This window comes from Megascapheus bottae, chromosome 12 (assembly GCF_031878675.1).
Source record: "Megascapheus bottae isolate mThoBot1 chromosome 12, mThoBot2.hap1, whole genome shotgun sequence".
In the NCBI taxonomy this organism is placed as follows: domain Eukaryota; kingdom Metazoa; phylum Chordata; class Mammalia; order Rodentia; family Geomyidae; genus Megascapheus; species Megascapheus bottae.
In genome coordinates, this window is record NC_143520.1 from 54208256 (window position 1) to 54235992 (window position 27737).

General features: G+C 41.6%; 1 long non-coding RNA gene and 1 pseudogene across 1 annotated transcript; one reads left to right on the forward strand and one right to left on the reverse strand.

Annotated features, from left to right (window-relative positions):
• The first annotated feature begins 4889 nt into the window (after positions 1-4889).
• Positions 4890-5358, forward strand: LOC150056545 (large ribosomal subunit protein uL24 pseudogene; annotated as a pseudogene).
• A 10689-nt stretch (positions 5359-16047) lies between these two features.
• LOC150056546 (uncharacterized) lies at positions 16048-16912 on the reverse strand. Its single transcript, XR_016537236.1, has 3 exons — positions 16828-16912; positions 16273-16373; positions 16048-16162 (listed from the first exon to the last, which is right to left on the reverse strand). It is a non-coding gene; the product is annotated as an uncharacterized LOC150056546 (long non-coding RNA).
• Positions 16913-27737: the final 10825 nt, after the last annotated feature.

Genomic DNA, 27737 nt, shown 5'->3' on the forward strand with positions numbered 1-27737 from the left:
CCAACACACCCTTCAGGAACCTAGAATCGAAAGGTGGTACTACAGGATTTCTAGGAATCCATCACAGGGATGGACAGTTTTATAGAGCAATATCAGCATTACAGTACTGGCCAGCAAAAGTCTGTGTGCAGAGTAAACATTATTATTTTCTTTTATAAATTAGAAAACAGGCTTGACATGGTGGTTAACTATGTCAGCTTAGCTGGACCATGGTGCCCAGACAGGAGGTCAAAAAGTTTTATGTACGTAGATTTAAATCAGTGAACTCTTAGAAAAGCAGGCTGTCCTCCATAAAGTTGGTGAACTTTATGTGATCAGATGAAGGACATAATAAGATAAAGGCTGACTTGCCAGAGCAGGAAAGAATTCTGTCAGTAGATATCAAGTCTGTCAAACTACAGAGCTTCCTGGCCCTCTACCCTGCTGGCCCACTCTGCATATTTTGGGCTTATCAAGCCTTGACCGTCTCTCCACATGCACACATACATGTATATGCATACACACATTTTTTTCCTTATTTGTTCAATTAACTGTATCTGAGGGCTCTGCATTCAACCACAGATTGAAAATATTCAAAGAACATTTGTGTCTCGAATGAATGCATCATTTGCTCTAAACAGCACAATGTAACAACTAATTTCATGAGACCAAAAATATGTTAAGAAGTCATCTGAGGGTGACTTAAAGTAAGCAGGGAGAGGTACCTTAAGTTATATGCAAACATTAACCTATCTTACATAAGGGGCTTGAACATCCTGGCACCTGCACTGGGTTCTAGAGCCAGTCTCTAGACACTGAAGCATAACTCTACTTATTCAGACCATGGTGGATCTATTTCTCTGGAGAGCTGTAATTAGTACAAAGGGATTAAGTACTTGGTTAAGTACCACGATGTGTCAGTTCAATGCGGCCAGTACATATGAGTCTGGGACAGGTTGAAAGATTCTTAGCTGATCTGGTCTACAGTGACCTGTCCACTGACCTATGAAGAAAAGAGAAAAAAGACAGACACTGCAGAAATTTAACATTCAAAAGAGATGATTGCTTTTTATTCAATATGTTACTTTTTCAGTGTCAAAGAGTACCTTCTTTGGAGAAATGACTAACAGTAATTACTAATAATTTAATGCCCTAATGTGAAGAAATGCACAAGTGAAACTTCTTTCAATCTACCACTTTTGTTCAATTTTTCACCGGCCTCCCCCAAAGTTCCCGCCCTACCAGCCAATGGCACACCTCCTGTGTGCATGCGCAGAATGCCCTGTATATTCCTCAATTCACCCAGCAAGGCCTAGAAGCAAATGTGAACCTCTGGTAAAGTGAGGCAGCTGGTAGAATTGGGAGAGGGGACACAGAGGCCTAAAGGCTGTGCAAGAGGGATTTGTCTGCCCAGGCAATCTTATTCACCTCTGCAGCTCACCCCATCACTCTACCTAAGCTGTGTGTCTTCAAGGCCTGCCTTCTGTACTTACAGAATGTTCCTGCTTATTACTTCTATCCCTCCTTCATGAAGTCCTTAACCTCTGGCCAGCAGGTATGGAGCATATCTAATGGTGCAGACTCTGTGCCTCTTTATTTTACATGATTTCTCCTCCCAGCCTGTATCCTGAGGCTGTAACTTGTTAAGTACTCCCTGCCAACCCTTCCTAGGCTAGTGTTCATAAATACCAGCTTCTGTTTTATTGTCTGAAATATTCAAGTTCTTTTGGTCTGTTTTGTGTTGCTAGAAAAAAAAATTCCAGACAAAAAGAGAATCAAGGAATCCCACCAGCCATATACCTTATGAAACACACAACTACAAATTCAAGAAGCAACAGAGAAGTACACAAACCAGAAAAGAAATCCAGATAAAGCTTATATCCAACATTCTCAAAGAATCCAAACTGTGAGGACCCCCCCCCCACCCCTTGCCGCAGGCTCCAAGCCATGATGGCCACGACAAAAGCCTCAGTGGAGGATGCCTGGGCCTGGGAAGCCCGGAACTCCAGCAAGCAGCGGAATCCAGGCATAGATACCCCACACAGACAGAGTACAAAAGGGGCGGTGGCCAGCACCAGGGCCAAGAAGCCCAAAACTCCAGCAATAGTGGAATCTAGATGTAGGAATCCCACACAGACGAAGCACGAGCAGAACAGACAGCTGTGGAGACCAGAGGGGAAGCGAACAACCCTCCAACACCACTAAGCAGCTCACAGCCAAACCCCAGTGAGTAAATAGCCCAACAGGTTCCCCAAACCCATTGTGAAAGCAGAGCTGGAGGCGAACTATAGAACTTAACCCAGACCCCTCCCACCCCACACAAAAAAGACTGGCAAGTGCAGGGGGGGACAAGGAATACTGAATCCTGTCCCTTCCCCCAACAGCCCTCTCCCCTAGGCCATTGACTGGAGACTGACGGGTGGGCGCTAAGACCCAGCACCCCCAACAAGGGTGGCGGAGGTGTCCCTGCTCCCACCGGCCCAACAGCCTCCTCTCCCAAGCCATTGAAACTGGAGACTGAGGGGCTCTGAGACCCTGCCTTCCAACAGCGTGTGGGGTGTGCGTGAGTCTGCAAGCCAACATCTGACTGACCCAAACCTAAGTGGGGCACCCTCCTGCTGGGAGCATCCAGCAAGACAACACCAAGGGCCCCCCCATGGAGTCACAGAAAGACTTTCTGCCAAAGCGGCTGAAATACACCTGGGAACAGAAGGGCAGAAGAGCAGGGGCTGAGCTCACCCTCTGAGAGCCAGAAAGGCCCAGCTCCACCCTCAGAGCCCACATACTCTGCAGGTCCCTACCCCTGGGAACAGGGCAGAATCCAGTCCTGCTGGTTTAGCTGAGAGCTACAAGAAACTCCCAAACCCCAGGCCCTTGGCTGGCCCCGCCCCTGGGAACAGGGTAGGCAAACTAGCCATCTGCCGGGATAGCTGAGATCAAAGTGTGCAATCCCTTCCTATGGCCCACTGTGGGGCCACTGGTTGGACTGAGAGCTAGCTGTTCAGTGGCACACAACCTCTGGGAACGGAAGGACACACCTGTAAAAGCTTGAAACTCTGACTTAGCATCAGAACTAATTTGGCTGAGAACCACACATACACACAGATTCCCAGAACCACCAGTCCCAGACCAAGTAAAGACTGCCGCCTACCGACCACAGAGCGAACCTACACCAACAGTCCTGATGCCTTGGAAAGTGCAATGAAAAATTACAACATATATAAATAATCCAAGTCCCACACAAAACCCAAAAGGAAAACAGAGTGAAGGGACAAGTGAGATGTCACCATCCCAAGAAATGACACCTGAAGAGACATGAAACATGACTATTCAAGGACATGATTACGGACATGACTAAAGAGATTAAAGCAGAATTCCAAAAACAATTCCAGGAACATAAGCAAGAAATTACCAAGGAGCTCCTCTAATTCAAAAGAGAAATGGAAGAAAAGATTAATACCTTCTCAGCAGACATGATCAGCTCAGTGTCCACAATGAAGTATTAAGCAACAGATTGACTGAGATGGAGAGCAGGACATCAGGAACAGAGATAAAACACAAGAGCTGGAACAGAGAATCATCAGTCTGGATAAATCAGTCAGAACTCACCAAAGAGATCTCCAGGACCTGGCAGACTCAGTCAAGAAATCTAATCTTCGTATAAGAGGGATCGATGAAGGGGGGGGGGGGAGTTCATTAGTAAAGGAATGCAATGCTTATTCACCAAAATCATAGCAGAGAACTTCTCCAACCTCAAAAGGGAAAATACTCACATTATTGACGGCTTCAGAACTCCAAGCAGGCAAGAGACTAGAAGGAACTCATCTAGACACATCACAGTAAAAACACTAGACCCGAATACTAAGGAGCTGATCTTAAATGCCACAAAAACAAAGAGAGAGCTATACTACAATGGCAAAAAATTAGAATAATTGCAGACCTCTCTATGCAAACCCTAAATGCAATAAAAGCTTGGAAAAACATGGTTCATATCCTGAAGACTAACAACTGCCAACCCAGACTGATTTATCCAGCACAACTAGCATTTACATTTCAGGGTGAAGCAAGAATATTTTATTCCAAAGAGAAGCTATATGAATACATGCACACTAAACCAGCATTACAAAAAATATTAAATAATCAAGAACAAATTGAAGAACAGCAAGAACCCCCATCAAGAAGCAATTACGTATATATCACTAAACACAAAAGGGGAAAAAAGAGAGAGAAAGAAACTCAGAAGTAAAAATAAATCATGACAAAAGACACTAACCACTTGTCCATAATTTCCCTAAATGTGAAGGGGCTGAACAATCCAATCAAAAGACATGGAACAGCAGACTGGATTAAGAAACAAGACCCATACATATGTTGCCTCCAAGAGACCCACCTCACTGCCAAAGACAGAAACAAACTCCAAGTGAAAGGATGGAAAATAATTTTCTACTCTAATGCACTGGGCAAAAAAAAGCAGGAGTAGCAATCTTAATCTCTGGCAAAATGAACTTCTCAGTAAAATCAGTACATAAAGATAAAGATGGCCACTAAATATTAGTAAAGCATACAAGCCATACCCAGAATATTACAGTTATAAACATTTACTTCCCCAACACGAGAGCACCAAATTCACCAAGCAAAATCTCTTAGAATTACAAAACAACATAGACTCAAACACAATCATAGTGGGTGACTTCAATACGCCATTCTCACCATTGACAGGTCAACTCAACAAAAGATAAGCAATGACACCATCGACATAAATGACACCATAGCCCAGCTGGGCTTAACAGATATAAACAGAGTCTTTCAAAACTTTATACATTTTTCTCAGCAGCACATGGAACATACTCCAAAATAGATCACATAATAGTTCATAGAGAAAACTTAAGCAGAGAGTTCTCTTCCCCTTTTCGGCCATTGCTGAAGCAGAGGGGACCAAAATGAAGTTCAATCCCTTTGTCACTTCTAACCTAAGCAAGAACCGGAAAAGACATTTCAATGCACCTTCTCACATTCACAGGAAGATTATGTCTTCCCCTCTTTCCAAAGAGCTGAGACAAAAGTACAATATTCGGACTATGCCAATTCGAAAGGATGATGAGGTGCAGGTTGTACAGGGGCACTATAAAGGTCAGCAAATCGGCAAAGTGGTGCAGGTTTACAGGAAGAAATGTGTCATCTAAACTGAATGGGTGCAGTGGGAAAAGGCCAATGGCACTACCGTCCATATGGGCATCCACCCCAGCAAGGGGGTTAATTACCAGGGTGAACATGGACAAAGACTGCAAAAAGATCCTGGAATGGAAAGCCAAATCCTGACAAGTAGGAAAGGAAAAGGATAGATACAAGGAAGAAACAATTGAGAAGATGCAGGAATGAAGTAATCTTACATGCACCTTTCATTAAAAAAAAAAAAAACTTAAGTAAAAAAAAAAAAAGAAACAGATACAAGAGGACTGATATAATTCCATGCATTCTATCACAGTGGAGTCAGACTAGTTCTGAACAACACAGTAAAAGTCAAAAAACATTCAAGCACTTGGAAGCTGAACAACACGCTTCTGAATAACTCCTGGGTTACAGATCAGATTAAAGAACAAATTCAAAACTTTCTTGAATCATGAGATATCACAGAGGAACTTATGGGACACAGCAAAGGAAGTTCTGAGGGGGAAATTTATCACAGTAGGAGCCCATATTAAAAAGACAAAAGAAGATTATGTAAATAACCTAAAAAAGAAATTGAAGCACCTAGAGGAGCAAGAAAAATTTAATTCTAAAACTGTGAGATTAACCTGCTTGCTATCTGCCCTTAATCACATACACATGTACGTGATTGCAAGCAGTCTGGAGCCACAGGGAGCCTAGCCCCACCCACCTTGAGCAAGGGGCAAGTCGTCCCTATTTGATGACGTGGCTGTATTTGATGACTTGATCTGTATTTAGCGGGCACATTTGTGGAATAAAGATTAGACCTGCACCAAGAGTCATGGTCTCCAGGGTCTGTATTATTTGGGGGCCCCATTGCCATCTTACCCCCACCACATGGGCGTCTGAGAGGGACGTTGACATAAAACAACTAGAAAGACAGAAATAACAAAAATAAAATCAGAAATATCAGAGATTGAAATAAGATCCACTATATACAAAATTAATAAATCAAAAAGCTGGTTCTTGGAAAGAGTCAACAAAATTGACAGACCCCTGGCAAGATTAATCAAAAAAAGAAGAGGGGAGACTCAAATAAACAAGATTAGAGACCCCATGGGATCAATGACAATCGATATCCAAGAAATCCAGTCCATTATGAATAAGAACTATCAGGGCCTATATTCAAAGAAACAAGAAAATCCAGTAGAGATGGACGACTTCCTGAATAAATATAGGCTACCCACATTGAGCATGATAAGGTAAACAAATTGAACAAACCAATTTCATACAATGAAATTGCAGAAGCAATCAGGGAAATGCCAACCAAAAAGAGCCCAGGTCCAGATGGTTTCATTGCAGAATACTACAAGATGTTTCAAGATAAAGTAACACCTATACTCTTGAAATTCTTCTGAGAAATAGAAGCAGAGGATCAATATCAAACTCATTTTATGAAGCTAATATTACACTCATCCCCAAACCAGGGAAAGACCCAATAACAACAACAACAAAAAAAAAACTACAGACCTATCTCTCTAATGAACACAGACGCAAAAGTCTTCAATAAAATACTAGCCAACAGAATCCAGAAACAAATTTAAAAAATTATACACTACTATCAAGTAGGCTTCATCCCACAGATGCAAGGCTGGTTTAACATTTGCAAATCAAACAATGTAATACATCATATCAATAGAGCTAAGGATAAGAAACATATGATAATTTCTCTGGATGCAGAGAAGGCATTTGACAAAATACAATATTCATTGATGTTGAAAGCAATAAAAAATAGGAATAAGTGGTACATTCCTTAAAATAATTAAAGACATATATGACAAACCTAAAGCCAATATTATACTAAATGGTGAAAGACTGGAACCATTTACCTTAAAAACAGGAACTAGAAAGGGATGCCCGCTCTCTCCACTTCTCTTCAATATAGTGCTGGAATCCTTAGCCTGAGTAATAAGGCAAGAGAAGGACATCAAAGGGATCCACATAGGGAAAGAAGAAATTAAACTATCCCTATTCGCAGATGACATGATCCTCTATCCAAGTGACCCAATAAGCTCCACTCCCAAACTCCTAGAATTAATAAGCCACTTTAGCAAAGTGGGAGGATACAAAATTAACCTCCAAAAGGCAGTAGCCTTCTTGTATGCCAGCAATACTCAAACAGAAGGCGAAATCAAGAAAATAATCCTGTTTGCAATAGCCCCCCAAAGAATAAAATACTTAGGAATTAACTTAACCAAAGATGTAAAGGAATTATTTAATGAAAACTATAAAAGCCTAATGAAAGAAATTAAAGAGGACACCAGGAAATGGAAAGACATCCCATGCTCATGGGTACGGAGAACCAATATAATGAAAATGCCATGCTGCCAAAATTGATAGACAAATTCAATGCAATCCCCATCAAAATCCCAAAGACATTCTTTACTGAAATAGGAGATACAATCCAAAGGTTCATATGGAATAAGAAAAGACCTAGAAGAGCCAAAACAATTCTAGGCAAAAAGAGCAATGCAGGTGGTATCACAATATCAGACTTCAAATTCTACTATACAGCCAGAATAACAAAAACAGCATGGTACTGGCACAAAAAAAATAGACCAGAAGATCAATGAAACAGAATAGAAGATCCAGAAATAGAACTACATACCTATAGGCAACTTGTATTTGACAAAGGAGCCAAAGATATACACTAGAACAAACACAGCCTATTCAATTATTGATGCTGGCAAAACTGGATAGCCATATGCAGAAAACTAAAAATTGACCCTAGCCTTTCGCCATGCACAAGCATTAACTCAAAATAGATCAAAGACCTCAATGTCAGATCGGAAACCTTGAAACTGCTACATGATAGAGTTGGAGAGACACTGGAACTCATAGTCACAAGAAAAAGATTTCTGAACAGAATCCCAGGGGCACAACAGATTGGAGAGAGACTTGATAACTGGGACTACCTAAAAATAAAAAGTTTCTGCAAAGATAAAAGCATAGCCACTAAAGTAGAGAGACAGCCAACCAACTGGGAAAAGATATTTATCAATAATACATCAGACAAATGCTTAATATCCAGTATCTACAGGGAACTCAAGAAACTAATCTCCCCCAAACCCAACAAACCATTGTTGGGAACTAAAAGTGACTTATCAAAATAAGAGATTAAAATGGCAGAAAAGCATAGGAGAAAATGTTCATCACCCATGGTCATAAAGGAAATGCAGATAGAAAAAGCCCTAAGATACCACCTTATCCCAACAAGAATGGCCAAGATTTTGAACTCAGACAATGACAGATGCTGGCAGGGCTGTAGAAAAAAAGGAACCCTACTGCACTGCTGGTGGGATTATAGGCTAATTCAGCCACTCTAGAAAGCAGTGTGGAGATTTCTTAAAGAACTGAAAATTGACCTTCCCTACGATCCCACCATACCACTCCTGGGTATCTATCCTGAACACCATAACCCAAGATGTGATAAGGACACCTGTTCAGCTATGTTCATCTCTGCACTATTCACAATAGCCAGGCGATGGAAACAATCCAGATGCCCTGATGCAGATGAATGGATACAGAAAATGTGGTATATATGGAATTCTACATAGCCAATAGACAAGATAAAATAATGGCATTTGCAGGGGAGTGGATGAATCTAGAACAAATCATGTTGAATGAGACAAGTCAAGACCAAGGGAACAAAAGAAGCATGGTATCCTTAATATGTGGCCATTAGATCCAAACAGTACAAGGACTCAATATTTGCGTACCCAATGCTATGGACATGGTGCTGGAAATATAAACACAACTACGTAGACATAAAAATCTATGACTCTATAGACATAATGTTTTATTACATAGATTAATATGTATATATGAACTACAAACCCTCAGCCTAAGTTTAATTATGTTCTATAATCTAAGTACCAGTGTTTGTATACAGAGATTCCCTTCTTGAATACTTGTTTGTTAAACATGTCATTTGAAATATGATGTAAAAATCAATGTTAATAAATTCTTTTAAAAAAAGAAAAAAATTACCAGAGGCTAGATAGTTTATAATGTAAAGAGATTTATTTGGCATCATTCTGGTTCCTGGAAGAACCAAGTAGCATGGCATTGGTATCCTGGTAAAGATTTTAGCTACATGACAAAATGTCAGAGGTGTGGAAGGGAACTGGCCTACAAAATTGTTTGAGGTGGAAGCAAGGAAGAGGAGTGAGAACACATGTTCCATCCTTCATAAGAACCACTCTCAGGAGTTTGCTAATGCACTTGAAACCTGACTCGAGCCTGACCCACTCCTATGAGATAATAGTAATCCTTTCCTGAGGAGTCTGCCCACAGTGACCAATTCCATTTCTTATAGTTCATTTTGATAAACATCATTTTGTATCATTATATGCACATAGCTTTAAGCTTTTGTGATCCTCTCCCAAGAATATCTTCCTTTGGTCTCCTTAAACTTTTCCAAACTAGAAAGGGAAAGATTGCTACCAAACTTATTCTATGAAACCAGCATAACATTTATCCCCAAATCAGAAAGAGACTCAGCAAAGAAAGAATTTAAGGAGTATTGGAGTGGATTCTCCTTTGAAGGACTTACAGAATTCAGGTGTAAATCCATTGGTCTTGGTTTTTATTGGATAAGAAGTCTTCTATTACCATTTCAATTTCACGACTTGTTTATGGGTCTATTTTGTTGGTTTAAATCTTTTGGTTTAATTTCATATAGAGAACTCGAAGAAATGGAAAAATAAGAGGGTTTTTTGTCATTTTGCTTTGGGGGGGGTTTTGTTTTCTACTTTGTCACTGTTTTTTTTTATTTCTGTACTTTGTAATATCTCTAAGTTTATCTGCTTTAGGAAGGTAAGGGGTAAGTCTTCTGGCCAACCTAGAGTCAGTCAACAGGAGACGATCACCTAAGTGCATGCAAAAGCAGTGCAAAATTGCATCTTTGGGGCAAATAACCTACTTGTTTCGCATCACAGAGAGATGGCTGCCTTGCTGTCCTCAGCTGCTTCCAAACTACATCCCTCTTCAATTATGTTAGCACCAGAAAACTTGGGATTTGGAAATTGCCAATCACCAAGATGAGAAGACTCTAGAAAGTGCAAGCTTAGGAGGGGAAGTGACAGTCACAATGGCATTTGTTCACCTTTTCTCCACCATTCCTGTGTTCCTCTTGCCTTTGTCTTCCTACTCTGTTTATAAAACAGCATTACTTACACTCATCCGAGTACTTACTGGTTCCTTGGGGTTGAAATTAAGATCTGTTTCTGTAATGCTTGGGCCTCTGGGAACTGCCCTAGGAAGTCAATAGCTGTTTGTTGAGTGACTGAATGATGTGTATAAAAACCAGCTCAGTGTTTAAAAGGGGAATATGGGAGTCATAAAGGAATCTAGGGAGGAAGAAAACACCATCATTAACGACCATCTTGGCACACTCATTGTCTTGGCTCTGATCTTTGCAAGGCTACTGAAGCTGATTGACTGCAAATCATCTCACCTATTCAGGTCTCTCTCTCTCACTCCTGCCTTACTACCATCCTCACAGTGATCCCAAGAGCCTCCTTTGACATATTAGCTGCATTAAACTGACAAGGTGGTATTTTGCCATTTGGACCTCATTGGACAGGAATAAATTCTCCAGACTTTTCTACACCATAAGGAAAAAGACACTAATTAAACAAAGTTTCCTTTTGAACACAATGATACACAACACAGGTCATATTCAAGTGAATACATTTTTCCCCAAAACGCCTCAAAATATCAGCTGAACCATGGTGGCTACAAAAGATAAGAAGATTTACTTGGATTATTCACGTTGCGGTTACCTTCTACTGCATAACAGAATACCCCCAAAACATTAGCACTGTATAAAAGTTATTTTATTCACTTAAAATTCTGTGGATCAGCCATCTGGCCCAGGCTCTGGTGTCATGCACTGGTCTTAGCTGGGTAACATGTGTGAAGACACTCACAGAGTGACTCCGCCAGGCTAAATGGTCACAGGTACCTTCAATCAATTGTCCCAGCTGGCCCTGAGCACAGGCTCATTGGTACAGAGGATCTCAGCTGAGAAGATGATCTGGGTTCCCCTATGTGTTTCATTCTCTAGGAAACTTGACTGGACCTTGTACATGGTGGTCCAGTGAAGAATTCCAAACAATATGAGCAAGAGCTATGGAATATCTCAAGGCCCAGGCTGAAGTTACACAACTTTATTTGTTCCACATGATGTGGGCCAAAGTGAGCCATCTGGCCAACCTAGAGTCAGTCAACAGAAGAAGATCACCTAGGGGCATGCAGAAAGTAAGGCACAATGGCATCCTTTTGGCAAATAACCTAGTCCATCAGAGATGGCTGGCTTGCTCTCCTCATCTGCTCCCAAACTACAGCCATCTTCAATTATGTTAGCCCCAGAAAATCTGGGACTTGGCAATTGCCAGTCATCAAGATGAGAAGACTCTAGAAAGTGCAAGTTTTAGAAGTAGAAATGAAGACGTTGTCTTAAAGACAGTTAAGTTTGACATGCAAGCTGCATGGAAATTCAACCCTACAATGTGAATGTATACTTCAGAGAATTCCTGAAGGATGTAATTATTTTGTGGGTCAGTATTATGTAGATGACATTTAAAGATACAGGGCTGGATAAAGTCCTAGGAATGGCCATAGGAGTCATCCAAAAGCCCCCCATCTTTGAGAGGTCAAAGAATTAAGGAGACTACAAAAAAATTGGCCATTGATACAAGTAATACTCTCTTGCCATTTGTGGCCTCTATTTTGATTCTCTTAACAGTTTCTTTGATGGTACAGAACTTTTTTGATTTAATAAAGATAACATTTGTACTTTAATAAGTGGTATGTATTTTTGGTATTATATCAAAAACTCACTGCTAAGCCCAGTGTCATCTAGCTTGGGTCTTGCCAAAGTTACTTTCTGGTTGTCATCTGATTACAAGTGGTCTTAACTTGACTTAGAAGTGAAAATCAAAAACAGCTTACTATTTGTAAGTATATTTCCTGCAGCTGGATTCCAGGACACCTTTCTTCTTCCCTCTTTTTCACCTTTCCTCCCTTTTTGTTTTCTTTCCTCCCTTCATTACATCAATGGCCACTCTTTTGTAGTCTCCTTAATTTAAAGCCTGGATTAAAGAAAATTCTCTTCTGCAGTTGTAATGACTCATATCCTAGCAGTGGTGAAACCTCAGAGAGATAGATGTTTTGCCGCTGCTTTTCCTCCCACCCCTGTGAAAGGCCGGTTGATTCCTACAGACAGGGTCTCTAATGTTCCAAAAGGCTCCTGACTCGCCACCAACTACACTGAATTCTCTCCATTTGCAACTACCATTGGCTTGTTATGGTTTGTTTTTTCAAATTGCCCATTCTGTATTTCTTTATGCCTGTGGATTATAAGCCCAGGCTGAAGATTATTTTTCCTTTTTCAGAAATAGATATTTTAGTGCCTTTTTATATTACAACTTAATACTGCCCATCTCGAGTCAGGCACAATGGCATACATCTGTAATCCCAGAACCTGAGAGACTAAAGCAGGCAGATCATGAGTTTGAGTCCAGTCAAAGCTACACAGTGAGTCCTAGGATAGCTATATAGTGAAACCCTATCTCAACAAAAGGGGAGGGGACTGGAGTCTGACCTAGTATCAGAGTGCTTGCATAGCATGCATGAAGTCCTGGGTTCAATTCCTCTGTACCATATATATAGAAAAAAGCCAGATCCAGAAACAAGGAGATACTAAAGCCACTAGCACAATGATGTTCATTGCAGCACTATTTACCATAGCAGAGATACGTAACCAACCCAGATACCCCTCTGTAGATGATTGGATCAACAAGATGTGATACCTATACACAATGAAATTCTATACTGCCATCAGAAATAATAACATTGCCCCATATGTAGGAAAATGGAAAGACTTGGAAAAAAATCATATTAACTGAAGTAGTAAGACAGACTTGAAGGAACATAGGTCCAGTGGTTTCCCTCATTTGTAATACTTAGTACAAACCTTGGACTCTCCTAGCAGAGGATTACAATAGGGCAAAGCCTAGATACATAAGGCCATATAGAATGAGGTTAAATGAAAGGACTTTCAGGATATGGAAACAAGAGCCATATAATGTGTGATGGTTGTTCTTAATGTACTATGTTATTTCTCATCTCTTTTGTTGTTCCTTGGTTATTCTCACATTGTTCCAGCATCTTGCCTTGTTATCTGGTAAATGTTTATTTGTTTATTTGAAATAGGATAGGGAAGGGGAGAAAACAAGATTAGGGGAGGGGGTAGAGGGAGGGAAATGGGGACAAAAACATGAGAAGGGGTATTAATATTTGTGAAGTAATGCACCTTCTATCTGGCAAATATAACTAACTCTTCTATTAATTACAATTAAATAAAAGAAAAAAAAGCCAGAAATGGTGCTTTGGCTTAAGTAGTAGAGCACTAGCCTTGAGAAAAACCCAAGGACATGGTTCAGGCCCGAGGTCAAGCCCTAGGACTGGCAAAAAAAAAAAAAGTACTGCCCACCTCATCATCTCAGCTGAAGTGGCACTCCTCTACTCATCTGCATATTCACAGTTGGCAAAATAAGTGGGAAAATAGAATTGTTTTATAGTATAACAAGTCCTTGCCCAAGGAAAAATAAAATCAGAATTGTGTATTAGTCTTTTTTCTATTTTTCTATACTGTATAAAACAACTGAGCAACTGAGGACAGATACTTTATGAAGAAAAGAGATCTATTTAGCTTACATTTTGGGAGTTGAAAGTCTAAGATCTGGTGGCCTTGTTGATTCAGCATGGTGACTGTATCACATAGGGGTAGCTGTTATATAGGCATGAGAGCTTGGGAGAAGAAGCTATCCTTGGGAAACAGGAAGCCTAAGAAATTCAGGATCTAGCTCCTTTCATATAGCAGCCCTCTCTCAGGAACTATCATGGTCTTGCAAAAACTACATCAACCTCTTCCAAGATTAGTGTCATAATGAACTGCCTTCCTCTGAACTCAACCTCTGAATAGCTTCCCATACTGTAACATTGCCACACAGGGCACCAAGATGCCAGCATGTTCATATGTATGAGGGACACTTAAAACACGTCCAAGCTATTTAAAGCAGTATCTATTTTTAAGCACATATTTTTCCCTTAAAAAAAAAAAGGTAAAGATGCTGGCTATTCAGTAGCTTTTCAGCCTGCCTAGCCTTCAGTCTGGAGTGGTGTGAGAGATGAGGACTGCAATTTTAACTGCAATGAAGAGACTTCCTCTCTTCTGACCTCGCTTCTCTCATTTCTACTCTCTGGAAGTTAAATTGGATCCTTTCAAAAGTCCCCTCCAGCTCTAAAGCCCTGTGAGTCTTCCTGTCTGCTATTAAGAATCCTAGCTCTGCCACTGTCAGTGTGGTAAATCAGCATTGCCAGCCCAAACAATAGTACATCCAGCTCTACAGACCCGACAAAATAAACAAACAAGCTTTGGAAACTTTTACTTTTATCCGCATTGCTTTGAATCCGTAGATCCAGTTGGGGAGAGGAGGTAATACATTGTGATCTTCTCATCCACGGACAGCATATTTTCCCAAATACTTAGAACGTTCATTTCTATGAGCAATGCTTCCTGGTTGTCAGGGTCCAGATCTAGCATTGGTTTGGTCAAGTTTCTATTAAAGAATTTAATTTTTTGTTCTGCAGTTATTTCTACATCATTTTTTGGTTGTTCATGCTATTCTGTCGTGCTTCTTGTTGTCCATTGATCTGTTTTCTGCAGACTTGCTAGCCTCAGCTGTTGTTTCCAGAGCTCGTTGGAATCTTTATCAGTTATTTTTACCTCTTTCTACCAGGATCTCATTTATTTTGATTTCTAGAATTAGTGTGCTAGTCAGAAGTAGCTAGATCCAAAAAAACTCCTCCCCATGTGCTCAAACAGAAACTGCCTTCTGGAGTAGAAATTTGAGGACCTCTTCCAAGAACGGGAGTTGAGGGCACCGTAGATCAAGCAAAGAAACCTACAACCACCACTGTCACGGAGTCCAAGAGTGAGGCCTCTGTATACAAGACAGTGTCTGCAGCCCTTGCTCCCACATTTCAGAAGGAAAGTAAGATATACCTTCCACACAACCATTGTTCCCCCTTGCCAGCCACATTAATTCATTCCAAGGAGGTACAAAACTCTGGTGCTTCATACAGCTTTTAGTAAAGCCACTCAAACGTTTGTATGTATTGGTATATGGAATTTTAATATAGATTATTTTCTTGACTGTTTCTTTTATCTAAACTATTCATTTTGTTTTGCCAGTCCTGGGCTTAAACTCAGGGCCTGAGCACTGTCCTTGCATTTTTCTCAAGGCTAGAGCTCTCTACCACTTGAGCCTTAGCACCACTTCCAGCTTTTTCTAAGTATGTGGTACCAAGGAATCGAACCCGGGTCTTCGTGCATGCTAGGCAAGCATTCTACCACTCCCAGCCCTAAACTATTCACTTTTATTTAAACCTATTCCCTTCTTTTGTTAGTGGTGTGGGATTTGAACTCAAGTCCTTTCACACTTGCTAGGCTGGCATACCACTGAGGCTTATCTCCAGGCTTGGTTAGGATAAATTTTTATTCTTGTCACAAGCCTGAGTAGTGACTGGTCTACCTTTTCAGGCTTTTTGGGCAGGGATTATAGGCAAACACCACCACTATCCAGATTTCCTCCATAGAAATAGTCTTCTGGACTTTTCTGTGCAAGCAGGTTGGTCTAGAACCACCATCCCTCTATTGTCAGCCTCCCATATAGCTAGGATGATGGATATGAGCCACAGACATTTAGCTATGACTCTTTTAGTGTGTGTACAAATAAATGATGTTATCTATGCATTCCACTGTAATTTGGTCAAGAGGATATTGTACAATATTTTATCCATGGGAGTGCTGGTAAGATGGCAGGAAGCCTGCTATTCTGCATGGTAAAGCAGTCATCACCTTCAGCACACAGAGATGGGATGGAGTAGTAATAGGAATAAACAACTGTGGGACCAATGAGATAATGTGGACTAGACACATGAAATATTTAGGTGGATCAGAACAGCTGACTCAGTTTGAGCCTCAGGTCTGAGCATGGGTATCTGGAAACTCACATTGCACCTTCTAGGTGTCAGGGTGTCAGATCTCAAGCAGATAGAAGACTGTTCAGCAAGATTTGAGGTTTCTCAATATAGGTTTCTTAATGTTGCATCGACTTGGGGAAAGATAAAGTACTGTTGGGTTCTCATAAGGAAAAAAAAAGAGAATTGATCTAAAGGAATACTACTTGTAGAACAGCTGTCTTGAAGGATATAATTGTCCCCCTTGCTCATCTAAGATTCCAATGACGAATGAACAGAAAAATGTGTGCACAATTGCGCACACTGATGGTTATCAGGGGAACACTCCCTAGGTCAGGAAGTGCCTCTCCCAAGAGACCCACAGCCACTTAGGCCATGCATTCTGAAGCAGGCCATCCCGAGCCCTGGTGGGAACCCAGCCCCTCTCACTTGAATCCTGCCCCTCATTTCCAATGGAAGAAAAGCACTAATAGCCACTACTGAAGGAAGCTGCCTGATGTGTCCTAGGTGATCTACTCATCATCAGAGCAAGCTAGCCTACTGCATGCCAAAATTCCTCCTCCTCCTGCATCCCATTGCCCCATATACCAGCTGGTTCATTCAGGAGCCGTGTTTAGGGTATCTACTCCTGCTAGGCTCTAGAGACAGATGGTGAGCAAAACAGACATGGTGCTTGCTCTCCTAACTGCTGAGAGCAGATAGTGGACAGAGGAATAATCACATCAACATTATGCAATTGTAACAGCATAGAGTACTATTCAAATGGAATAGAAGGGCATCACAATAGAGAAAGGAATTAGAAGTTTAAAGAAATAGAATGGTAACAGCTGGTAAGGAACAATTAGGGGGCTACGGCAGTATGTGCAAAGGCCGTGTGATAGGACAATATTAGATTTGAGCTACTGCCTTGTAGGTCAGTGTAGAAGAATGAGAAACATGGGAGAAAGAGAGAAAATGTGAGGTTGGGCAGAAGGGTGTAGATTCACACAACTTTTGTTCTCAAAACAGGTCTAGGCCTCGGGGGGGTGGGGGGGAGAGATCTGCTCCTGTTCTTAAGCCATTTACCCCAGATTTGGAGGTCATAGGACCAGGCACCCTGATACCCTACCCCAAGCCTCTCCAAGGGTGTTCTGCCCTGCTTGGACCATTAAAGAAGGCTACAGTAGGCAGCCAGCCTCCCAAAGAAGAAACAGTTCTGTGGGGCTGTGGGAATTCCCACAGAGCTCCCAGGTTATCTGTCTTTAGCCACCCTCCTTCCTTGGATTTCCAAAACAGACTCCAAATTTCACGGAAATAACAAAAGTTGGAACATAATGGTTCTCCTTAATCTCACCACATCCCATATCCAATTTAGGGTTGTGATTGGCTGGGCTTAAAGTGTCCCCCAGAATACTGCTTATCTCCTCAGGTGTACCCCTCTGATAATCTTTGGGAAAAGCCCCTGATTTGCTCTCCTGGCAACCACTACCTCACCTGTGAGACACAAGCTGCAACCCCTCTTTATTTGGCATCTACCAACACTCAGTTACCTGCTGTGGATTAATGCTTTTTTACCAGCTATGGATTAATGCTTCAGAGATATTGCTGCTATCCTCAGACTGCAGAAGGAAAAACCCAGCAAGGTTCGATGACACCTTGTCCACAAACAAACAATAAGTGATTGTGTTGAGTTGAAGCTCGGGCAGCCTAGACCAAAAAGATATGGTTTTAGTTTTCAATAATTTCAAATTTATGCAGTTATAAATATATTACAAAGAATTCTAAGCCAACTGTTTTTTTGCTTCAATTTTTGTATCATCATTCTATCACTCTCCTTCACACAGTGTTTGAATATTGAAGAATTTGTTAGCAACATGTCATTTGTCCCTAAAGGATTCGGCATGGGAACTTTGTTCCCCTGATCAGCCATGTTCAATCACCCAAATCCATTACGTGAATCAAGAAACTTACACCCTGACACATGGATCTCTTCTATGCTACAGGCCTCTCTCAAAGTTTGCCTCTTTCCTCATAAGTTTGCTCTTGGTAGTTTCTTTCTCTGGTACACAATTTACATGTCCCCTTAGGATCTTTTAATACACAGGGATTTCTTGGCCTGTTTGCTTTGATTTTGAAGAATCCTGAGTTGCTTTGTTTTTCAAATTCAGGGAGTTCATCTCATATTTCTCAAGATTAGATCCTGATCACACGTTTTGGGCAGGAGAACCCGGGAGTGGTGCATTCTTAGCCCATTAACTGAGATACTTGGGACACTGGTGGCTCCATCTCTGCTGATATGGACTTGAATTGCTTGGTTCAGGTGATAGCTTCCTGGTTTCCATGCAGAAGTTGCTATTTTTTCCTTCTGTAATTAGTGTGTCATTTGTGGGATGATACTTTGACAGTATGTAAGGGGCCTGTGGCTGTCAGACTTTCTCCTACTACCTTGGTTAAAGATTCTACCTGAATCAGATGGAACTCCACAGGGGAGGGCCAGCCTGCATGCTATCTCTCGTTTTACTTTTGATTTTCTCATGTCCCCCATTTAGTCATTAGCTATCAGATGTTATCAGCTCTTACATTCTTTGGGTCATCCCCAGCTGTTCCCCTATTCCATTGACTTGATTATGATGTTCAGGGTCACTGTCATCTCTTCACAAAACCTTCCAGCTTCCAGCTAGCTGTTCTTTCTGTCCTGGCCCGTGAATGACTGCCTTCCCTTCCACAGACACATTGGTTATCATGGGATTTGGAAAACAATGCAGGTGCAGGATGCTCAGTGCTGCTGCCTCTCCAGCTGTGGAAGAACATGTGTCTCACCACTGCACCATACTGCCACTTGGGTAGCCGTTTGGATGTATTATTTTATAGAGACACCTAACCACCAGGCTGCCAAGTGTGTAACAGAACCATGCTGTATGCCTTTCACTATTGCATGAGGATGCCACCCTGTTCCAGGCTCCAGCTGCTATGGCTTTTATTTTGTTCTTTTTTTCTCTTTCACCCCAAGCATCTCTGTGGTTTTAACCAGCCCACCATTCCATCCTGAAATGCAGCCAAAACTGTGTCTCCAAGTTCTTGCTGGCTTTGCTGTGGCACAGCAAGCATACATCTGGAGGTATTAAGTCATTGGATGGACTGCTGCAGTAGAACTGAGAGGACGTGGTGCAAAGAGCAGAGACAGGGTGAGTAGGTAAATGGGAGATGAGCTCTGCGCAGCCTCTGAGTCACATCCACTGAAACTCTCGCGCATGAGTAGTTAGCCTGGATGGGAGTATGGGTTCCAACACTTTCACTCTTTTTGAGGGTTTTATCTGGTGGAAATTCTGGATAAGGGGGAAAACTACAACTGGGAAACTCCTCCTGCCTTCCCAGCACATACCTGGCTCCTGAGTAGGATTTAAATCATACACAACATCCACTCGACATTTGTAGCTCTATGCATCTTATGGAGTTCATTGCTAGGAAGTTACCTATATTTTTATATGTTAAGAGCTCTGCACAGAAATAAACTTTCTGAGCACAAGTTCTGGGGAACTGAACCATGCATTTCAAAGATCCTTTCATAGGTCCTAAGAAGAAGAGCAAACAGAGGTCAAGATTCATTTTCCTAACAAGACAAGAGATCAGGGAGGCAGGGGAAAGGATGGGGATTGGAATTGAGAAGGTCACCTTTCTGTAAAGGGCATTTACCAGAGGCCAACTTCAGGAGTCTCCAGACAGGGCCTGGAAGCAAGGTCAGCTGCTTGTAACTGATTGTTTCAGATAACATCATTTCTTAAGAAAAGATTGGTATATTAAATTGTACCTAGGACTTTCATCAAATTTCCATACCTGTTAGCATTATTATTCATAGAATAGTAATAATAGTAATAATGGTATTTTATTGCCAGGGTAATGTATATAGGGGCTACAGTTACATTCGTCAGGTTGTGAGTGCATTATTTCTCAAATATTAATACCCCTTCTCATGATTTTGTCCCCCTTTCCCTGCCCTCACTCCCTCCCAACTTTCTTCTATGAAACAGAAGGGTATTTTTTGCCAGTCCTGGGGCTTGAATTTAAGGCCCAAGCACTGTCCTTGGACTTTCTCAAGGTTAGAGCTCTACCATTTGAGCCAAGCACCACTTCTGGCTTTTTCTATGTATGTGGTACCGAGGCATCGAGCCTGGGTCTTTGTGCATGCTAGGCAAGCACTTTATCACTAGGCCAAACTCCCAGGCCCCCCCCTCCCCCCCCGCCACCACCTTCTTGCTTATCTCCTTCCTGTCCCTATTTCAAATAAACAAATAAACATACATGCAACATATCAGATAGCAAAGTCAGATACAGTAACAACATGAGATTAACCAGAAGGGGGGAAAAGAGAAAAGAAAATAATTTTACACAGCACCTTGAGAACAACAATCACAAAGATAAGCCGCTTGTTTCCATATCCTGAGTTCATTTAGTTTAGCCTTGTCCTATATGGCCATATATACATGGCTTTTCAGCTATTGTGATCCTCTGCTAGGAGGATCCTATAAAATCTGAAATTTTTGTTTATTTATCCATTGACTTTGTTAGACACATGTAAGACATCTGTTATTTTTCATGGTAATAATGAGTAAGGCAAAGGCTGAATCGTACATTCAGGATGCTAAGCGATAAAATCTGTAAAGATAATAAATGCAACAATGATCTAAGAGAAATAAATGCTGTAAAACAGAAGGGCTGAGGAAAGACTGCCTCATGGAAAGGATTTGTTTGCTTTGGAAGTAAGAGAGAAAGGGGAACTCTTAGGTAGAAAGATACAAAAAAATGGCAAACATGTGGGCTGAGAGTGTGGCCTAGTGGTAGAGAGCTCACCTAGTCTGCACAAAGCCCTGAGTTCGATTCCTCAGTACCACATAAACAGAAAAGGCCAAAAGTGGTGCTGTGGCCACAAGTGGTAGAGTGCTAATCTTGAAAAAGCCCAAGGACAGTGCTTGGGCCCTAAGTTCAAGCCCCAGGGGCTAGCAAAAAGAAAGAAAGGAAGAAAGAAAGAAAGGAAGAAAGGAAGAAAGGAAGGAAGGAAGGAAGGAAGGAAGGAAGGAAGGAAGAAAGAAAGAAAGAAAGAAAGAAAGAAAGAAAGAAAGAAAGAAAGAAAGAAAGAAAGAAAGAGAGGGAGACAACACTTGACAGATAATGTGTGCCATCATGGCACTTCTTAGTGTCTGGGGGTGTTGCTCAGATACTTTAGGTGCTGATGCCCCCTCAGCCAATGGAAAAAGAGACAGAGCAATATAGCACAAGCCACCAAGCAATCAGTGCAAAGCCAAGGGGAGGAACTCCATGTTATGTACCTCACTCAGAGAGGACTCTATTGGAGTCCTCTTGGGCTTCTCTCCTAATGAAGAATGTCATGACTTTCACAGCTTTTCTTTATTCTCAAATAAATTCCCTCTGTTTATTTTAAATGCTTCCCTGCTCATAATTCTTTAATGGGCAAAGAAAATGAATCAGTCCCTTGAGACATCATCAGAAGTAGAAAAAAAAAAGAGCAAGAATATGGATCTGAAGTCAAAGAGAAAAATAATCTTACTTTATTTTGTCATTTTTATAGTATATATTAGTGTACATAGGTGTTTCACTATGATATTTTCATACATGCATTGAGATTGAAGCCAGCTCTCTCTCACCCTTCCCCATCATCTGCCCTTTTGAGACAAATTTCAGTAGGATTGTTGGCTCTGTATTCTCATATGTATATAAAGTAAATACTGTTTTTAATAAGAAGAAATTAGAGAGATTTTAGGTATCCAAAATGATCCACTTACCCTTTAACTAACAATAAAAGCCAAGTACTGGTGTCTCTTGCCTGTAATCCTAGATACTACAAATGCTGAAATCTGAGGATGGAGATTTGAAGCTAGCCCAGGAAGAAAAACCTTGGAGATTCTTCTCTTCAATTAACAAGAAAAATTTGAAAGTAGAGATGTGGCTCCATGTTAACCTTGAGCACAAAAGCTAAGCAAGGAGCTGAGAGTTTGGCCTAGTGGTAGAGTGCTTGCCTAGCATTCTCGAAGACGCGGGTTCTATTCCTTGGTACCACATACATAGAAAAAAGCCAGAAGTGGTGCTGATGCTCAAGTGGTAGAGCTCTAGCCTTGAGAAAATCCAAGGACAGTGCTCAGGCCCTGAACTCAAGCCCAGGACTGGCAAAAAGTAAAAAAAAGCTAAGCAAGTATGAGGCCCTGGGTTCAAGTTCCAATAGCTCCAAAAGCAACACACACACCCACAGAGAGAGAAGAGAGAGAGAGAGAGAGAGAGAGAGAGAGAGAGAGAGAGAGAGAGAGAGAGAGAGAGAGAGAGGCAGAGACAGAGACAGAGACAGAGAGACAGAGAGAGAAGGATACAAGCAACTCTCCTGCTTTGTCCTGTTTGGAAAAACAAACAAACAGTTCCAGAAAAAGTTAGCAAGACTCCTGTACCCTGGGGGCCCTATGATCCCAACTACCTGGCAAGAGGATTGTAGTTTAAAGCCAGCCCCAAGAAAATCTCAATATCTTATTTTATAAAGAGCTAAAGACTGGAGGCATAGCTCTAGTGGCAGAGCACCTATCTGACAAAACGGAATCCCTGACTTCAAACTCCATATCACCAAAAAGTGAGCAAAAATATAGTAATAGTAATCAATCAAAAATTAGTATAATCACTAAAAATTAGTACATCAATAGGCAGGCATGCTACAATTCCTAATGAGACTATAGATAAAGTAGTAGACTAACAGAAACAAGAAAAACATACATCACTTTCTTTTGCATCTGGTTAGACATGGCTGGCTCCAAATCATTTGCATTGTAAATGCTGTTTCCTGCTCTAATCTCCTGGCTTTTGCCACAGTGTCTCTCTTTGCTTTCTTCTGTGTGCTAGTACTCAGGTGCCAGCTCCCTACCTTTGTTTACTTGCCTTGTCCTGTTGAATAATTCACAGTTTGATGCTTGAGTTTCCAGGGCCTGCCAAACAAAGCTGCAAGCAGGGGAAAGTCCTGAATCCCTGAAGCCCCAAAACACCAACTTTCTGCTTTTAATTAAAGTTCCTGCCTAGCTCTGATCCCAAGGTCCCACTAGGGGAGCAGCCCTTCTCTGACATTGTGTGAACACAGACAGCGATGCAGGCCTGAGAGCCTGCTCCCCTGCCCTGCCCCCATGCTACTGCCTCTGGAAGCCCCTCACAGTACAAAAAGGCTTGTAAATTAGAGCAATTTATGTAGAGCTGTGCTGCTAGATGGAAATGCTGCCAAAGGGGAACTCAAGAAATAAATAACGAGTCTTCAGCCTGCTGACTGGATATGCAGTGGCACTTGTGAAGAGAAATGGGGGGACAACCCCTGCAGATGTCTCAGCAGCCCATAGGGGCGCACTGAACCATGTCCTGTCCTTCCCTAAACTATGGGTCAGAGAGCAGTCAATGTATCAGAGACACTCAGGGCTAGAGTTTCAAACCACACTACCAATGTACGAGCAGTCACCACTAGCTGGCTAGGTGCCTGTCCTGGCTGAGGACACAAAGATTTCACACACAAGCCTCTACCCACAGAACCCACTCAGGAAATGAGAAGAACCCTCAAGTCAGAACTAATACAATGTTAGACATGTACCAAACAGAGGACTGCAAACTTAGAGGTTTTGGAATAGAAACAATTCCCTTCTCACTGAGAGGAAGGGGAAGAACAGCCTGGACCACTGGAAAACAAAGGGAAAGACCTAGGATAAGAAGTAGCACCCCTCCCCCCAAGCCCCTGTGAAGGATAATGTGAAGGTGCATCCACTCTCCTTGGTGCTGTTGGAACTCTGAATTCAAGAAAGGCTCAAGAGTGGGCTGCAGTCAAAGGGGGGCTTGAGGAGGTTGTAGCCAAGGTAACACCCCAAACAGCCTGATCTACAGAGACCACTACAGCACAGGCCAGTGGGTCAAGGAATAATTGAACAAGAAATAAATAGCTAACCTGATAAATTATTACTTGATCTATGTGAGCAGAGCTTTTGTGGTAATCAACCGTGGCTGCCTTGAGTCACCTACACAGAAAGCCTCTTTAATCAACAATTCCTCAGAGAGCTGAGTTTCAGAGCCAAAGCCTCTGGGGTGATGCTGACTTGAATAGAACTTGAAGGAAGCAGAGGCCAGTCCCTTAAATGAAGCACCTCTTAAATTACCCAGTACTTACACCATCAATCTTCCTTCCAGACTACCCCAACAAAACCTACACCTCTTCCCCAGATAAGTATCCACAGGGAAAAGAATTTAGACCTTCAGGAACAACTACTAGTAGACATGGGCTATAAACTAATACTAATCCCTAAATGGCATGGTGGCCCTCTCAGAGTAGGGCTATTTAGGTCAGCTGATGAATAATGAAGATTTGGCTCAGGTTTTTCCCCCAAGGGTCCTCTGGGACCCCAGTTCCATCCTATGGTTACAGCCCATTTATGGAAAGCATAATTAAATGCAACTACCCAACATGTATCATAATGCTTACCTAGGCTTTTTGATCTACGATATTAAGGCTATTACTGAAATAGGCTAGCTTGTTAGATGCTGTGAGTAGAGAGTTGACATAAAAAATTACATATGTGGAATATATAGCTAAATATTACTGAAACTAGTAGTTTTTTCCTCCATTACCCTTACTTTAAATGTTAAATAAGTTGCAAACTCCTTGAATGGGTAGGGAGATGGGAGCCTGAAGTGGGCATTCTGAATTAACTCTTTCATTGCCAGTTTCAGACAGGCTCTCACCTAGGCCTTTTGTCTTTGTGTTTTGAGTAATAATAAGACCCATCTGAGACTCACTCTCTCCATATTCTAGGTAAGAGAGTCAGGATGGAATCCCCAGCTCTAGAGAGGGCATATATACATCTGAAGTAAAGACACAGGGCCATTTTATTGTCAGGGTAATGTATAGACGGGTTGCAGTTACATTCATCAGGTAGTGGGTACACTACTTCTTGAACATTGATACCCCTTCTTCTCATGTTTTTGTTCCCCTTTCCCTCCCCCTTCCTCTTCTTAACCTGCCAACCCCCGTCCCTGAAAGACCCCAAGAGTTGGGAGGGTTTTCTTTTGTTGTTGTTGTTTTGTTATCGTTTTCATTGTATTTTATTATCTTGTTTTGTTGTTTTTGTCATAGGACTTGAACTCAGAGCCTAGGCGCTGTTCCTGAGCACTCTACCACTCTACCACTTCAATCCACACTTCCACTTGTAATTTTCTGGTGGTTAATTAGAGATAAGAGTTTCACAGACTTTTCTGCCCAGCTGGCTTCAAACCTGGATCCTCAGATCTCATTCTCTTAAGTAGCTAGGGTTACAAGTGTGAACCACTGGTACCAGCCAACCTAGTAGTCTTGAGTGGAGACTGCTTCAGGTCCATAGCACTGAGAAAAGCCTACTACTAGTTGAGCATTTATGTTCCAGCTTGATATGTCAGTGGAGACAGGGAAGCTGTCAAGACTTGCATCAGTACTGGAGAACAAAGTCCTGATGGCATCTTCACACAATTGCTCTCTTATTGAGCCATAGCTTGTGCCCTGCTGCTTGATCTAGATAGAGATGGAATCCTTAAGTGGGGCCCACCAAGCCATGAATTCAGCCACCTGTCATGAACTGTTTTGCTGTCTGAGGGTCAGTCTTTAACATTGGGTATGGAGAGCAGGACTCATTATCAACCAGTGCGATGCATGAGACTTAGCATCACACTTCCTGCCTTACCTTTTTATCCCAGCCCTGCTCAAAGTCAAAGTTCTGTAGCTCAAGAGGGAAAGGATAACTCCTTCCTAATATCAAAGAGCAAAGGCCAAAAGCACCTTATTCAGTCCAACTCTGATCCTAGTCAGAGAATCACTGACTCTGAAGCCAGGGCAGACCTATGGAGACTAAGGGAGAGGCGGCTACCACAGAGGATTTCTGGGGTAGAGAGCTATGCAAAAAGCAAGCATGCAGCAGTTTGAGTTCATACTCAGTGATCCTCATTGTTGGTGGACACAGGGACCTGAAGGCCCCATTAATGACACATTAATATAGTTAAATTGAAATGCCTGGGCCCCAGGGAGTTGGCCCTGCTCTGTGTGGTATTCCTTGCATGGCTGATTTAATACTATGGCTAGGAGGTGCTCAGAGTGATATATTAATTTATTGGCATTTAGATTTATGGGCTTTAAGACATGCTAACCGAATATAATTAAAATTAGCCACTCTGACCCTTGCTGTCCTCAAGCCTGTGAGACAGTTGAGAGAATTTATTTTTTCCCCCTGCAAACTCAATTGTGCTCTGGAATCAACCCAGTTTCAGAGCGACTGTTTTGCTCCACACAGTCGGGGGAAGAAAAGGGGAGGGTGTACATTAGCTACATTTTAAAGCCCTTATTCAAGTTTCAGAGGCATTTTCCTGGCTTGCTCCATAGATTTCATAGCACAGTGGTCTTTTAAAGATTGTTGGGGAGGCAGTGACAAAAAAGGAAAAGGATTAATCAAAAGACAGTTAGGAGTTTCCAGTTCAATCTGCTGATCACAAATTCAGAGCACAGCCTCTCTGCCCAATCTTAAACAGCATGAGCAAAAACTGCTGATAACTCAATGCACACACGCATCCATCCATCAAACTACTGCTTCAAACACAGTCTTCCCACAGTATTCATGGGTAGATGGGTTCCAGGACCCCCTGTAGATACCAAAATCCTGGGATGCTAAAGTTTCTTATCCAAAAAGACAGTATTTGCATATCTTTGCCCAGTATCTATCTGCCTTAAATCATCTTAGATTTTCCATGGCCCCAATTATGGGGTAAATGGTATATAAATAGTTTCTTTACTGTATTATGTAGGCAATAATGACACACAAAAATAGTGTGCATATGTTCTGCATAGAATTTTTAGTCTGAGGTTGGTTGAATTCGCAATCATCTTCATATGACTTATTCTGGGTTGAGGGCTATTTGAAGGAATTTCTGTACACGAACTCTTTTAATCATGGGGGGCTCCTCTGCAAGATAGGTATGTTATGAAAACTCTGCAGTAGAGAAACTGAGGCTCTATGAGTGGATATTGAACACAGATGGGAAAGAGAAATAGAGCAGAAGAGATGACAGTGAGTGAAGACAGACAAAATGAATAAAAACATGTCCCAGATAACATCTTCCAAACCAAAGATAAATTTCTTTAAAACCGAGAAGGAAAAAATGTCTATAGGTTTGACAAAAAAAGGAAAGGAGAAAAGACAAATGCATATTCATTTGAGGCAGGAGGCATGGTTCAATGGGAAAGCACTTGTGAGCAGGCACAAGGCCCTGGGTTCAAACCTCAGTTATTGCACACACAAAAAAGGTCTTATTAAAGAAATTTTTATATAAAGTACACCATATTTGAATGTCTCATTTTCTAAATGTCACGTTTGTAATCCTAGCTACTCAGGAGGCTGAGATTAGAGGATCACCATTCAAAGCCATCCAGGGCAGGAAAGTCAGTGACTCTTCAACTACCCAAAAGTCATAAATATAGCTGT